This window comes from Candoia aspera, chromosome 3 (genome assembly GCF_035149785.1).
Source record: "Candoia aspera isolate rCanAsp1 chromosome 3, rCanAsp1.hap2, whole genome shotgun sequence".
Classification (NCBI taxonomy): domain Eukaryota; kingdom Metazoa; phylum Chordata; class Lepidosauria; order Squamata; family Boidae; genus Candoia; species Candoia aspera.
In genome coordinates, this window is record NC_086155.1 from 85,726,386 (window position 1) to 85,743,612 (window position 17,227).

At 36.0% G+C, this 17,227-nt stretch overlaps 1 protein-coding gene across 1 annotated transcript in view; it reads left to right on the forward strand.

The window, feature by feature from the left end:
* DPYD (dihydropyrimidine dehydrogenase) overlaps window positions 1-17,227 on the forward strand; it is a 643,333-nt gene that overhangs the window by 373,609 nt on the left and 252,497 nt on the right. The gene's annotated exons all lie outside the window — the stretch shown is intronic.

A 17,227-nucleotide genomic window follows, 5' to 3' on the forward strand; every position in this document is an offset into this window, starting at 1 on the left:
CCTTAGCATGTTGTTTCCTGGTGACTTAAATTATTTGTTGTTTTAAAAATAAATATTCCACTGTTCTCCTCAATTTGATTTTTTATAGTAATTTTATTAAAGATTATAATTACAGTAGTAAAAACTAGTACAAACTTAAAAAAAGAATAGAGGAAGAGTAGAAGGTGCAGAAAAGGAAAAAAGAGAAAGAGAAAAGAAAGAAAAGAATATAGTAAAGAAATATATAAAGAAGTGACTTCCAACCTTCATCACAACAAGTATAATTTTGGTAACTTATCACCTACTCTTAAAATAAAATAAATGATCTTTTCTTCCCATATCCTATCTATAAAAAAAAATCCACAAAGCATCATCATTTCAGTCCTGGTGTCAGCAAAAGTCCATTAAGGGTTGTCAGAAATAACAATATAGCTGTGTTAACCTTGATCAAATAAACCAACTTTCTATTCCTTCCTTTTACTTCTAACAATCTTAATCTTTAGTCCATTCAAATAGTATCATAGAACTTGATTTCTTTTCATTTTTTCTTTGTCCTTCTCATGAGATTTTTCTAAACTATAACAAGCCTCTTTTGTAAACCCAATATAGGAAAATTATGTATCTTGGTTTATTGCTTGTAATATGCCTTTTAGTTATTAAAACATTAGCCAATTTCTTTTATAGGTCCAGTGCAACATCTTTTTCCATGTCATTCTTGTAGCCTGTCATTTGTAGCCTTTCAACTCAGTCTCTGTCTTGTCAAGTGAAACTTGTTCCTCTTCCATAACATCTTTTACACACAGTCTCCCCATAGAGGCAGATGCCTCTGTGGACACTATTAATATTAATTTCTCAGTCCATTTTTCAAAAATATAATTCAGTATGTCCAATATTAGAATATTTTGCTCCATTCTGTGAGTGTAGGTCCCATTTATGTCTTCTCCTTTAATTGTAATCTTTAGTTCCCTCTAGTGTCCAATTTTTAAAAACTTATGTTTTTTTAAAAAAAATTAAAAACAAAAGCATTTTCCCATGGGAAGGATTCTTTATAATTAATTCCAAAATCTTATTTCAAATTTATCTCTTGGACATGTTAATCCATTTATAACTTTCTAAAATCAAAGACTTAGCTTTTTGCTGTTTATTTCAATTATTTTTAACTTATTAAGCTTGTAATTAAAATTTTATTTCATTAAGTATGGAAGGCAGACTCACCAGGTGTTTTCAGACTTGTTGATCCAAAGGTTTCTAATAGCTGAAAAGTAGTTAATATGTAATTTCTGAATGTCATTAGACAAGGAAGTATGCAAACTTAGTGTCCTTTTAAAAGCACCAACCATGGTTTGAGCAAGATGGATATTCCCTTGTCTCCAAGAGCTCAAAACCTGCTGGAGACCACTGTTTTGTGGTCTCTGTTAGCAGATTGCTAGGAAAGCCTTTGGCCCAGGAGAAATCAGAAAAGTCACACACCAGGCATTTCTATAAAAATAATTATATTTACAGAAAACAAACACATTTAAAGGCTGTTTGCTGAGAGGAGAGATTTCTCTCAGCTGCATATTCTCTGCAAGCCTACACAGAAGGGAAACAAACTAAAAACAAGTCCAGGCAAGTTCTTCTCCCCAGGTGCAAAAATTAACAACTGAAAAGGGGACAATTAAATTCAACCTCTTCACCCGGCCAAAATGATTAGTTACCATCGTAACCTTAATCTGTAGTAGAAAACATATTAACAGTCTCTTCATGAGGAGCAGCTGTCTGGAGCACTTGTGGGCAATCTCAAGTCCTCTCCTTGTCTGGAGAAGTTTGAAGAGCTGGTCTACTTGCAGGCTGTTTGTTCTTTGCCATGGTTATCGGCTCTTCTTTTCAAGGAGCCACCTTCAGTCCACCATTTCTTCCTCCAGAAGTGTCCTCCTCAATTTGAGATGCAAATTTGAAAATTGCTAAATGCGTAAGGTGTAAAGAGATCAGTTTCTTCCTGCTTCATATTTCTTAAAGAAAAGTGTACATCAAGTTTTTTTTCCAGGAAATGCTAATTACTTCTGTTGATTGTGATTTCTGTGCATTATTGTATCAAGACATCTTACCAATTTATTCTTCAGTAACTTCATCCATTTCCAAATCCTGATGGTTCCTTCAAACCTCTGCAATCAATTTTGATTTTTTATGTGTCAAACTGTGGGTATTTAAATTTCACAGGACCAGTACAAGAGAAAGCAAATATAATTATTTATGAAAGAAATAAAGCTGATCAGTTTAGAGTTAAATTGCTTACCATTTGGCAACCCCTGTTTTAAGTGAAATCTAAGTTGCTCTGCAGGCATACTTGCTGGAGAACAAATCATACCACTCCTAGAGATGTCTACTCAGACAGCAATCTCATGGAATTCGGTGCGAATTGTTTCTAAACAAACAGGAATAGTTTGCACTAAATTTCCCAGTTTCTTGAGGAATGAGTACTATACAGTTTTCTTCTTTCTTTACTCTAATTTGGAAAGGGCTATGTACACAAAAAAACAGGTTTAAAAATTAGCCAAATGACATTTATTTCCCTCTTGCCTTTTTTAAAATGAGTTAATTACCATTAATACTTATTAATTTGTGTGTGTGTGAGAGAGAGAGGCTGTTTTGTATTGCTTTAATTAGTCTATAGGCACTATAGTGAAGTTCTACAAAATCTTTATTATGAATCCCAAAGCACCTGTCAGTTTCATGACAAATTAATTGTGGGAAATGGCTTTAGAAGACCCAATAAGCTTGAGAGGTTCCATAGCATCCTTTATTGTACAATCTTACTCAATATGTGAATTTTAAAAAACAAGGTCATTAAGTTAAGGTAACTGTTGTTATTTAAAACAGCATTTCATCAAAATCAGTATTTGTTTATGTCAAACATTTCTGTGATTATTGTTGGATTCTAGCCTTCATCTTCCCCACCAGCTAAACTTACCCAATTAAATAGAAATGGCACTGACCACCAGAAGAAATTTTAAAAATTAGTATAGAATGTATGCAAAGTAATGTCAGGATAGGTAGATGGATGTCTTAGGGCAGCTTTCCCTGCCCTTGCATTCTTTAGAGGTCTTGTATTTCAGTTTCCACAATCTCTAGCCAGCATAGCTTCAGGATTTAGGGGAGTTGAAGTCCAACACAACTAGAAAGCAACAGTTTGGAGAAGACTGCATTAGGATATTGTACATTTAGCAAATCTTTATTCAAGTGCGAAAATAACATAGGCGTCTAAAAACATCTCTGCAGATATTCTTACAGTTGCTTAGCATTTGCTATTCAAAGCACTGTTTCTTATGAATCTTCCATATTTTCAGCATTCTATATTTAACTAAAATTGTATGAGTACACAGACTTAGAATCTTCTTTATGCAGTTAACCATCAAGATTTTGTTTGCAAAATTTACCTCTATATTTGCATTGACAGGAAGGAAATATGAATATTACTTGTTGGTAAAGATGAAGCAAAACTTCTGACTCCTACCATTTCCTCAGAGTGTGATTAATATCTCAAAAAAGGGATATCTTTCAGCTCTTTTGTATTACAGAAGTGATAGTACACTTCTGCTTCATTATTATACAGCTTATGTGGCTAAATAATGTTTATTTATAAAAAGTTATTTTCATTGAATAGTTTAGCCCAAACTGCTGCAGTTCATTTGGATGAGTTGGTGTTTATTGCAGCAATTTCAGAAAAACAGGATTTTCTATAAAACAGACAATGGTTAGAATATTTTGAAAAAATACCATTTTTTTAATAAAAAAGAATCCTTCCATACTGAAGATTCCAAAGGCTTACAATATGTGGTGAGGGATATTTCATGGGCAAAAATATCTAAGGAAGTACAATAAATTTAAGATGGCTCAAAGAAATAAATCTTTATAAACTCCAATACAGATAAATATTACTGTCATTTGGATTAATGTGAGAAAGAAAATTTCCCAAATATCCTAATAAGGTTCTAAGTTCAAAAACTCAACATCAAACTGTTTAAGAATGGACAACTTAAAATAAAATACATTAAGTAATATCTATAAGTAATATCTATTTTGAGGAAAAATATATTTAGCAACTTGGTTTTCATACATAGTAAAATACCAATCATGTTTTTAAAAAATTACAGTTAAATGTGCCTACAAGGATTTGTTTTGGCCCTTACCAGGCTCTTTGGGACACCAAATGGGTCTCATAAACTTTCTAAGAAATAAAAATAATGGGCAGCTGAAGTGTATCCAGATGCCCAGTTCAAGGACAACGGTCATCATAGTCCCAGGAAGTATCCTAAAGAAATGGGTGAGCAGAGATGTCAAGTAGTAATCTGATAAACTGTTAAATCCATTTTGTGACTGGGCAAGCACTCTGCAAATAGCCATCTTGTGATAGCATCCATAACTTGTCCTCAAACTTCCAAATGTACCACTAGCCCAAAAAGTGGGGAACCCTTCTCTAGCATCTCCCATAGGGTGAGGTAAGATTCCTATCTGATAGTCCAGAGACTTTCTACCAGTTAATATAAACAGAAGTACCCTTCAGATGTTGGAAAACTATGCCTGTTAGACCCAACCAGCATGGTCAAGGGGGGTGGGACTTGCACCAGTTGCCTAATTCTAGTAATTTGTATGAAGTTAGACTGATGGACTGATTCACTATAAAATACTATGAGCAAGCCTCCTTAAATAAAACTGACTCAGTAGAAAAGAATATATATATATATATATATATATATATATATATATATATATACACACGTACACATACACACACACACATACATACACACACACACACACACACACACACACACCAGCAGCTGCTAAAACAGCAGCAAACAGTTTAGGCTGGCAAAAAGTTCAATCTCCAGATAGACCACACACATGGCTTCCCCCTTCTCCATTTGTTATATAATATCATACGTTGCTCTTTGCCCAGAACTGTGTAGTACAGGGATTTGAGAGTACTAGAAACGTAGTAGTGGTTGTGTGTTAGAATGCACAGAGTAGAGAAGCCTGTCACAGCAGTCAATAAGATCTGAGAGGTGTTGACTAATTGCCTGCTAATTACACAGTAAATTGTCTAATTAAGCTGATGGTTAATTAGGGTGCGCTTGCACAGCAGTCTTGTGGAATTTTTGTCTGATGTCTAGGAAGCAGCTTGTATAATTGGCAAACTGGTAAAGACTGGCAGAAAACATGACTAGAAAGCACACTGCCAGCAGATGACAGAATGATATCTTTAAAATAAGTCTTGTCTTGTGTATATTTTTTTGTCAATAATTTTATTAAAAGTTTTAGATAGAATAATAGATAATACAAACAAAGAAAAAAGGAAAAGAGAGTGACTGGCCCCAGGTCACCCAGCTGATTTTGTACCTAAGACAGGACTAGAACTCAGTCTCCCAGTTTCTAGCCTATTGCCTTAAGCACTACACCAAACTGGCTCTTTATTATTATTATTACTATTATTAATAGTAATACTAATAGTAATACTATTAAGATAATACTATTAAGATAATACTATTAAATAATACTATTAAGATAATACTATTAAAATCATACTAGTATAGAATATCAACAAGACCAATATCTTTAAAACTAACTTTCTAGAGAAAGCAAGCAGGTGCTAGAAGCATCTGGTTTGGGATAACTTGTCCTTTACAGAGTGTGACTTTGATATTCTATGTTATTTAAAGTTCCCCACTGTAGCAAAAGAGGTGGACTGAAACCCTCCTTTCTAGCATTTTTTACACCAAATAAAGCATGTTTATACTCCAGGTGTACCTAAATTCAATACCAGGCTTTATTGTGTGAGATACAGATAAATCAGTAAATCCCTACCCTATAGTCAATCCCATTTCTACATTAATCTTGATTTTCTTTATATTCTTAAATAATTTAAATTTTGTTTCAAAATATGCTCTATAGGAAAAAAATAAATTTAAATGTAAAAAGAAATAATAAATTTTCTTTCAAAATGCATGTATTTTTTAAAAAATTACAATTATGTGTATTTATAATGTCATTGTGCCAAGAATTGTGTAAATATATTAGGGATGATAAAATCTGGTAAATGTCTACATTCTGTGCTACGTATTATCTCAGATGGAGATCCATGTAATTTACTTTTGGAGTTCCAAATATCAAAGATTCCAGTGGCTTTGCTATTTTTATTTAATTTGCTATTATACCTTTGATTTTTGGAATGCCTCACCATTATTTGGCTAAATAATTTTATGAACTGTCTTTTATTGTGTTTATTGATTTAGCTTAAAGGCATAGGAAGTAAAGACTGACTTATTCCGAGCAGAGGCTTCTTAAATTCTGCCTGCTTTATCACAGTTGAAAAACTGCCTTTCAGTCTTATTAAGCATCAACAGTTGGTTCTTTTTTGTGGTTTGTGGTGTGGCCTATTGGGTTTGTTTTCCTTTTTAGTATGATGGCATGTATGCCTGGATTACCTATTGTTTTTATATCTTGTGTTTTCGTTTCTTGTGATGTGATTTTCACGTTGTTTAACCACTTGGATATTCTTTGAAAAACTGCAACTACCTCCTGAATACATTTGTATCGATATGATTTTAAAAGTATAATAATTTTACATTATGCAAATTACCAAATGGAACCTTGCAAAATGAAGTTTTGCATGATGTCTAACATGTTTTTTTGCTTGCTTTTAACCTTTTTATTTTTAACCATCCAGAGTCAATGGGAGTTGGGCAGCATATAAATTTTAATAATAATAATAATAAACAAGTCTGTTATATTGTTTGTTGTCCTGACTGAATTAAGGATTTTTACATTAGTTTGTGGAACTCTCAGGAATATGATTCAGGGCACACTGAATGAAATTTACAAACATGACTAGTGATACATAAAGGCTATCAATTTTGTTTTCTCTTAGTTTCTCACTTTTCAAACTTTAAGTAAGCTTGGACTCATTTCTACTACAAGTATAAGAATAAATCCAACAGGAAAGAGAATGAAAAAAGAATTGGCACAAAAATTTCTAATGAATGCACATTTCCTGTGGTATATCTACATTTTTAGCAAGCAATTTCTTCCTATTATAATGCATGTTAAGAATAATGCATTTCCTAATAAGCTTTTACAAATACATTTTCTTAATGCACAATTCTGTGCATATAAAATAAGTACTTCATAAAACTGTTAGCACAAGCAAAGTTTGTTAAAGGAAAGGAAGACCCCTGTGGTTTGCACATGTGCATGTGTATGCAGACATTTCTCCTCTGGGACCAGCAGAAAAACAAAGCAGGTGTGCATGCACACATAGAGAAGAATACCTGGGGAAAGCCTCTGAAGCAGCCACTTGAGTTTTGAGCTAATATGCTTGGTGAAGTCTCTCTTTCATAGTAAAATCCTAGTATGCAAACGATTGATTATGTGCCATCAAGTTGTTGTCAACCGTTAGTGACCACGCTGATTTTCTCCATGATGATCTGTCCCGAACCTGGTCCTTCAGGTCTTCCAATAGTGTATTCTTCATCACTGTGACTGAGTTCATCCTTGCTGCTGGTTGTCCTCTTCTTCTCTTTCCTTCCACCTTTCTCAGCATCAGAGCCTTCTCCAGAGAGCTAGGTCTTTGCATAATGTGTCCAAAGCATGATAATTTGAGCACGGTCATGAATAAGAACTCTGCATTGATTTGCTCTATGATCCATTTACTTGTTTTCTTGGCCTTCCTTGGTATTCCCAGGAGTCTTCTCCAACACCAAAGTTCAAAAGCATTAATACTCTTCCTATCCTGCTTCTTCAGAATCTAACTTAAGCTTCCATAGAGTATCACAGGAAATACCATGGGTTGCACAATTCTGATCTTGGTGCAGAGAGTTGGGAAGATACAAACAGAATATATTATTTTAAAAAATAAGCCTCTGATCTTAAACATATTTCGCCTCTGATCTTAAACATATTTCGCCTCTGATCTTAAACATATTTCGCCTCTGATCTTAAACATATTTCTAACATGGAATATACATATATAGTTATAAATCCATATATATTTAATATAAGGTATCCATTATTTGCCAGTTTCTGACTTGATCTTCTTTTAGGAAAGTCACTCATCAAAATATCAACAGTTCATAGTATCATTCTAGAAGAGATTATTTCTCCTTATAATTACTGAGCCATTGCTGACTGTTTCTCTGCTTTGAGTGTATTCTTTAAATACATCTTTTCTCATCTGTTGAACTTAAGCTAGGTTGAAGATACTGGCTAGCCTTAGGCAAATCACTGTCTCACAACCTTGGTTAAAATAAGATTGAGAATGACCTCTTTGCTAACCGTTTGTGCAGATGCTTGCACAGAAGTGCCACATTTCTAGTTTGATTCATGGACAAATGTACTTGGCATCATTTGAGATTTTTAGGTCAGAACCAGGCACTGAATAGTGGAGAAGATATGCCACATATCTTGGTTGACTTTCTTTTTTCAGGTTGCAAAACTTAGCTTTTGCCTGTAAAGTGCTCTTTTGTGGTCCAGGTATTGTTATGTTCTAGGCATTATTATGTTAACATTGAAGATTATGCCAGAAGGAATGCAGCTTATTAATAAATAATACTAATTAAAATGTGTTGCCCACATTGTGTATTTATGTTTACTATAAAGATCTTGTAAGTTATTTAGTCAGATGAGTAAGGATCCAAGGAAGGGAGAACACTGAAATCAAACTAATCTGCCTTGTGCATCTGAATTTTCATTCATCTTTTCTGGGTACATTGTAAATTGATGATTTTCTAAAAATACTGAAGTTTTCTTCATGAATTTAGAAGGTGAAAACAGTTTAGAGGTAATTTTGGACTGTAATGATTGTGTGTTTCAGAGAATATGAATTTATTTAAGATCTTCCCAAGTGTTCCCTAGAATAGGTAATGGTAAAGGTTTCCCTTGACATTAAGTCCAATCGTGTCCAACTCTAGGGGTGGTGCTCATCTCCGTTTCAAAGCCGAAGAGCCAGCATTTGTCCGTAGACACTTCCATGGTCATGTGGCCGGCATGACTAAACGGAATGCCATTACCTGCCCACCGAAGCAGTACCTATCAATCTACTCACATTTGCATGTTTTCGAACTGCTAGGTTGGCAGGAGCTGGGACTAGCAACGGGAGCTCACCCCGTCACGCGGATTCGAACCGCCGACCTTCCGATCAGCAAGCTCAGCAGCTCAGCGGTTTAACCCGCAGCGCCACCGCGTCCCTTTCCCTAGATTACTTGGTATAATTTATTCTTTCCTTTACAATAAGCACAAGTTTAACATGATATTTTATATGAATTTGCATCATAGCAATTTATTTTGAACTATGAAATTCAAGTGAACAGCCGATAAAATATTTTTTTCTTAACCAATCTGATCAAACTATTTGGATTATATGCAAAATATCCTGACGTTCCTATAAGGGAGGTAGTCCCATAATTCTAACTTGTGTGAAGTTGCCTTCTCCCAGGTAGACAACAGAAGCTGTTATTGTTGGGAGCTGTGCTGTTTCAGGCTTTTCCTGGGCTCTGGTTTATGATGATCTCAGTCAGAATAACCCAGCTGGGATAGGAATGAGGCAAAGTAGCAGTGTCCCAGTCTCCTGCTGGAGCCTATTAGTAAAGTATTGATATGCTAAATCAATGGCTCAGTGGCAATTTCCCACCACATGAATATGCTTGGTGAAGTCTCTCTTTCATAGTAAAATCCTAGTATGCAAACGATTGATTATGTGCCATCAAGTTGTTGTCAACCGTTAGTGACCACGCTGATTTTCTCCATGATGATCTGTCCCGAACCTGGTCCTTCAGGTCTTCCAATAGTGTATTCTTCATCACTGTGACTGAGTTCATCCTTGCTGCTGGTTGTCCTCTTCTTCTCTGATATTTTTTTTGTGCTCACATGTGAACCATAACAATGGAGTTTCAAATACAATGTGCTGAGGCACTGTGGCCAAGACAGGACTCATTCGTTTGAGAGATCACAGTTTCTTCCATCAAGCTTAAATGATACAATAGACACAATTTCCTTTCATGTTTATTTTTTATCTAGTTGAGTTATCTTCATTAAATTTTAGTGGATGCATAAGATGTACTTTCTTCCATGGTCTTGGCAGGTTTTGGATAGACTTGGATAATCTTAACATCTTCCTTTAAAGATATTAAAGCATTGTTTTGGCCTTTGAAATTTTATCCCATATTGTATTCTCATACCAATTCCAGACATCTACCAACTGAACAGGCTGTCCTTATGTTCTTGTAGGAGGGAATTATGAACATTTAAAACAAGCAACTAGAGAGGAACCATGTGTGGTTGTTTCTTCCTCTAAAATGTCTGGGCTGTAGAGCACATGTTCATTGTGGCATTTCCAGAGAAGACTGAAAAGGACTCCTGTCTGAAATCCTGGAAAGTCAGTGCAAATACGTGTAGACCAAATATTTATTTATTTATTTATTCAAATTTTGCTACTGCCAACAAGAGGGCCAACAGGCTATTTTTGGTCTGTGAAACCTCTCTATATGGCCCAGCAATAAAAAGAAAGCTCTCTCCCCCATGCAATTTCTTCCCCTTTACCACAGTATCTATGTGCATGTTAGTGTGTTATAGATACAGTATGTCTGACTGTCTCTGTTGGCTATTGTATGATGATGTTGTATTTACATGGCTGTATGAATGGATAGGGGAAGTAAGAATCCATCCATTGTGGTTTATACACCATGCTTTATGGTTTAGCATAGTATAGGAACTAGGCCCTGTAGCTTGTTCAAGAAAATTATATTGCCATGTCTAACATGATGCATGAATCCATCTTATAGATGTGAATGAGATGGTTATGAGTAGTGACTGGTTTTTTTTGCAGGGGGGGTATTGCTTGGCTCCAGTGATTTGACTTTGGCTCTAGCCCATCAACTTAATCCTGCAGGGAAGAAGCACCAGTTTCCTACTTCTGCAGTACAGAGTACTGTACTGTGTGAACTAGTGTTCTGATACTGAAATAATGCAGTTTCATCTTTTTCAGCATGTCGCTGCAGGTAGCTCTTGCTGCAGTGATTTGTCCCTTGCTTGGCTCACTGTCACCTTCTAAGCCTCTTCATCCCACCTCCACCTTCCATGTACAGATGTTTAGATTTTCAGTTCTTCAGACCAGAGGTCTGTCCTTCCCATATTTTGTTCTGAACATTTATGGTGCTACATACAGTAAATGTCAATTAAGTGCAAGAAGAAAACACTAGAATCATTTCTGCTTCCTTTGTCACCACATCTTGCATCACCCAAGGCCATCCTTCAACAAACTTAATTTTTCCATACCTTGAAGAGCTATTTTTATGAATAATACAATAATCCTTGAGGTAGTCTAATAAAGTGGAGCTATATGGTTGGAGTTGACTTAAGAATTAAAATAACAATATTTTTTTTTAATGGGAATGCATATGCTCCTAATCTAATTGTGCTGTGCTGTTGTGCAGCCGGTAAATGAGAGCAGGTAATCTTAGAATATTTGCCATAGCCATCATTCCATTTGTACAGGAAATATTGTGACAGGAAGCATAGTGTTGGCTGAACATCCAGTGTGAAGGTACTTTGCTATTCTCAGCATGCATCTACTTGAGAACAGGAGCTACTTAAAGAGAAATTGCATTGCTTCACAGTGAGTCTTGCAATCAGTTCATGGCTCAAATGTATATGGAAGTTAATTGGAGTTTGGAATGTGTGGTGCATAAAGATGTGAAGAAATGTCATAGCACAAAGGTAATAAACCAGTTGTCTCTGTCACAAAACATGCTCCTAAATGACCAGTAGCTATAGCTGATGTTTGTCTTAATGTTGTATCTCTTCTCCCTTTAAAAGGCCTAGATATATTTTATTTTATGTTTTTTGTAACATAATTTTTTTAATGGTACAAGATATACTTGTTTTTTATAATTATTCAGCTTAAGGAACATCAACAAAACTTTATTATGGTCAGGGACCAGAAATCAGACCAAGCAAAAAAATATAATAAAGGAACAGTAAAATAATCCTTACAAATAGACAGAAGACAATATTGCCAGTATCAGGCCTAGACCTTTCTTATCCTAGTAAAGGTAAATATTAATACAGTGCACCTGAATTTCTAAAAAGCAAATTCTGCAGTTAAACAGGTAATTTCAGGGTTTCTGTGGGCTAAGATATATTTTATACAAAATCAGTCTGTTGGCCTGATTATTTCTTTGATAAAGGCAGAAGCAATCTAGAATGCAAATCTCAATAAAATTTATATCATAAAAAGCCACACTCTGGTGACATTTCTTCAAATGCACATTTTCTCCAAATGCACATGGGGACTTTATTATACTTGTTCTCCAAGAGTACTGAAAGTGAGGCATTGAAACAGGCTTTGGAGAAGGCCTGCTGGAACTACAGTTGGGTGAGGCAGTTCAGATATTCTGCTGATGAGAGCTTTTGCCTTTCTCAAAGGGCTAGCATACTGAAGAATGAATCTCAAGGGTGCATCTCTTGACTAGTTGGCATTGAGCCTAGTCGCGTTTCTCATAAAAGGATGAAATGGAAGTATGAGAAGAAATAAGTTGCTTTTGAAGGAATTTCATTACGTAAAAGTATTAAGCGGTGTAGAATGTCCTGTGTGTTACACATCATTCATTGAAATTTCCCAGAAATCTTAGTCATGAACAATCTCCCTCCCCCACTAGTAGATACTCAGTTAGGGCTTATTCACTCACACTTTACAAAATGTATACCAGTGTTTCTTCCCAAAGAGTTTTAGGGTATATGTCTATTGTGCCCCAATTCATTATCCTCCTTTTGCATGCAAAGTTGTTGTAAACTCAGCACTGTGGCACAACTGCAGTCTCAGGTTTTCCTGTTTGTTAAACCAAAAAATAATATGCAGAGAGCATTCTGAGAATTTATTAATTTATCGAATTATAGCTGTGCTTCTCTGTTGCAGCAAGAACAATCAAAAGGGTATGCCTCCTTAAAACCTGATTAGTTTATTATAAACTAAACTTCCTTGGATCATTTCAACTAATGGATTAAGGTTTCTCTTTTTCTTGTAGTGTAAGAATGTTTTCTTTCACCCAACAGCTATCCTCTGAGTAGCTCTAAGGAGAAGAAAGGCTGTTATATAGAGTAAATTGTAATAATACATAAATATACAAACAACTATGGATGGATGACATTCTAGAGGTGATGGACTCGTCCCTGGGGGGGCTGGGGGTGTTGACGACCGACAGGAAGCTCTGGCGTGGGCTGGTCCATGAAGTCACGAAGAGTAGGAAGCGACTAAACGAATAAACAACAACATACAAACAACTAGTGAATGTATAATAAAACAAAACTTCATTGCTTACAAAATGTGGTGCAATAAAAAATTAATCTTTAAAATGCCACAAAAATCTTTGCTGTTCTTATCGTTCATTCTATATAATCCTAATTACAGTTCTAAAATATATACAAATATTTTGTTTTTGATTTGAAGAATATATATCTTGTCCTTCATTTAAACTTCCTCCCCCCTCAACTTTTGTGTTTGGTTTAATCATTTACCCTAGATTTCTATATGTGCAAAACCAAAGCATATGTGGAGAAAAGGAGACCATGGTCATATTAAGTACTGCTACCAGTACTTAAGGGAAAACATTTGGTTTATTTTCATGGATTTTTCAAGTAGATAAGGCCTCAAGTCACAATCAAAATCTATAATAAAGATCCCAGTAAAGGCAGTATTGACTTAAAATAGTTTGAATCCCTTGTACACTTTAGAAGTGCTGGATTAGCATCAACAATTGAATTAGGTACATTGACATTTCCATGGTTTATTTCCTGTGCTCTGCTGACAATTACCCAGTTATGCATACACATGCACATATACATAAACAGTCATAGAGATAGAGAGATAGAGATACAGATACACACAGAGAGATACAATCAAAAAGAGGTAGCAAAACCATGCGGGGAAGGGGGGTCATTTGTCTAATGCCCTGATCCTAAATTAATCTTTTGAAATACAATATAATCTATAAACTTTCTTCTAGGTGAATTTTATATATGCAACAAAGTACTTGCTTTTTTTTCCCCAAGCAACTACCAGTATATTAGAGTCACAAAGATCTTACTACTAGTTCACATATATATCGTGTTCTCAGCAGTTGAGAACAAGATATATATGTGAACTACTGGTAAGATGGAAAAAACTTGGGAATCTCTGGAACTTGTCTTCAGTTCACTAGAACTATGTGACAGTCCATGCTGAAACTAAACATGCATATAGTGAGCAGATGGATCAAGCCCAGTATTCAATTCATGTTATTTTCCTCAAACTAATCATTTGCTTTTGCAGCATTTCAGCTTAGGGACAGGAGACATTTGCTTGGATTATACTTTAATGCCAATTTATCTAATTTATATTTTCCAAGTATATGCAAACCAAAACACAATTACCCTTCAATTTTCATATTCTTCCAATTTTATGATGCATATATTAAAGAGAATGCACATAAACTGCATATATTTGTGAAAATAGCATACAGAAAATTGGAACAGGAGAAATTGCTATCAAGAATGTGTACGTTAAGCAATTTTGCATACAAAATTTAGTGTTAGGAGAAATAGGCTTGGAAGGGAGTACAATTTTTCGTGCTGATATTTTTTTTAAAAAGATGTAAATTAATATAATTTACAGAATGAATTTTAGCTTGGAAAAAATGCAAAGCTAATAAAAATAGAAATGGATAGATTTATCCATGGCAGATTATTGGTTATTTGTATTGCCATGTGGTAAACCACTGATAATTCAGTTCTAAAAAAAAAAAAAAAGTTGGAAGATTCTTCTTATTTTTCTTATTCTGTTTGACTGCACTTGTTAGTCCTTGATTTATGCAGTAATGATGAGTCTGCTCAGAGGATGGTTCAAGCCTTGATGAAAGGCAAACTAGATTATGCGCTAAATCCATGTATGCATTTAATGTACATTACTTTTGAATTTTCAATGTGGGGTAAATTACAATTTGGGATTTTTTCCCATTCAGATGTGATGTAGAGTAAAAGGATTATTAACCCTTCTCCTTTCCACAGTCTTGATCGTTTTAGGAACTTGGGACCTCTAGTTAAGTAACAACATATATACATATATTTAATACATGTATTAAATATATGCTTCAGCAAAGGATCGTTACCTTGTCGTGGTGCTGGAGCTTGAGCACCTCAATGATGCCATGAGCTAAACTGTGAAGGGCCACCCAAGACGGGAAGGTCATGACAGAGAGGTCAGATTAAATGCGATCCCTGGGGAAGGTAATGGCAACCCACCCCAGTATTCTTGCCGTGAAAACTAAATGGATCAGTACAACCACAGATATGTTGGTATACCATTGGAAGATGAGACCCCCAGGTCGGAAGATGGTCAAAATGCTGCTGGGGAGGGACAGAGGATGAGTTCAACTAGCCCCAGACGTGATGACGCAGCTAGCTCAAAGCCGAAAGGACGGCTAGCGGCCGACGGTGCTGGTGATGAATGGCAAATCTGATGTTCTAAGGATCAACACACCATTGGAACCTGGAATGTAAGATCTATGAGCCAGGGCAAACTGGATGTGGTTATTGGTGAGATGTCAAGATTAAAGATAGACATTTTGGGCGTCAGTGAACTGAAATGGACTGGAATGGGCCACTTCACATCAAATGACCACCAGATCTACTACTGTGAACAAGAGGACCACAGAAGAAATGGAGTAGCCTTCATAATTAATAGTCAAGTGGCTAAAGCAGTGCTTGGATACAATCCCAAAAATGACAGAATGATCTCAATTCGAATTCAGGGCAAGCCATCTAACATCACAATGATCCAAATATACGCCCCAACCACAGATGCTGAAGAAGCTGAAGTAGAGCAGTTCTATGAGGATATGCAGCACCCACTGGACAACACGCCTAAAAGAAATGTTATTTTCATCACAAGAGACTGGAATGCTAAGGTGGGCAGTCAAATGACACCTGGAATTACAGGTAAGCATGGCCTGGGAGAACAAAACGAAGCAGGACATAGGCTGATAGAATTTTGCCAAGACAACTCTGCATAACAAACATTCTCTTCCAACAACCTAAGAGACGGCTTTATACGTGGACTTCACCAGATGGACAACACCGAAATCAGATTGACTACAAAGGTGGCGGACATCTATACAGTCGGTAAAAACAAGACCTGGAGCTGACTGTAGTTCAGATCACGAACTTCTTCTTGCACAATTTAGGATCAGACTAAAGAGATTAGGGAAGACCCACAGATCAGCTAGATATGAGCTCACTAATATTCCTAAAGAATATGCAGTGGAGGTGAAGAATAGATTTAAGGGACTGGACTTAGTAGATAGGGTCCCGGAAGAACTATGGACAGAAGTTGGCAGCATTGTTCAGGAGGCGGCAACAAAATACATCCCAAAGAAAGAGAAAACCAAGAAGGCAAAATGGCTGTCTGCTGAGACACTAGAAGTAGCCCAAGAAAGAAGGAAAGCAAAAGGCAACAGTGATAGGGGGAGATATGCCCAATTAAATGCAAAATTCCAGAGGTTAGCCAGAAGAGATAAGGAATTATTTTTAAACAAGCAATGCGCGGAAGTGGAAGAAGACAATAGAATAGGAAGGACAAGAGACCTCTTCCAGAAAATTAGGAACATTGGAGGTAAATTCCAGGCCAAAATGGGTATGATCAAAAACAAAGATGGCAAGGACCTAACAGAAGAAGAAGAGATCAAGAAAAGGTGGCAAGAATATACAGAAGACCTGTATAGGAAGGATAACAATATCGGAGATAGCTTTGACGGTGTGGTCAGTGAGCTAGAGCCAGACATCCTGAAGAGTGAGGTTGAATGGGCCTTAAGAAGCGTTGCTAATAACAAGGCAGCAGGAGACAACGGCATCCCAGCTGAACTGTTCAGAATCTTGCAAGATGGTGCTGTCAAGGTAATGCATGCTATATGCCAGGAAATTTGGAAAACACAAGAATGGCCATCAGACTGGAAAAAATCAACTTATATCCCCATACCAAAAAAGGGAAACACTAACGAATGTTCAAACTATCGAACAGCGGCACTCATTTCACATGCCAGTAAGGCAATGCTCAAGTCCCGGCAAGGTAGACTTCAGCAATTCATGGAGCGAGAATTGCCAGATGTACAAGCTGGGTTTAGAAAAGGCAGAGGAACTAGGGACCAAATTGCCAATATCCGCTGGATAATGGAAAAAGCCAGGGAGT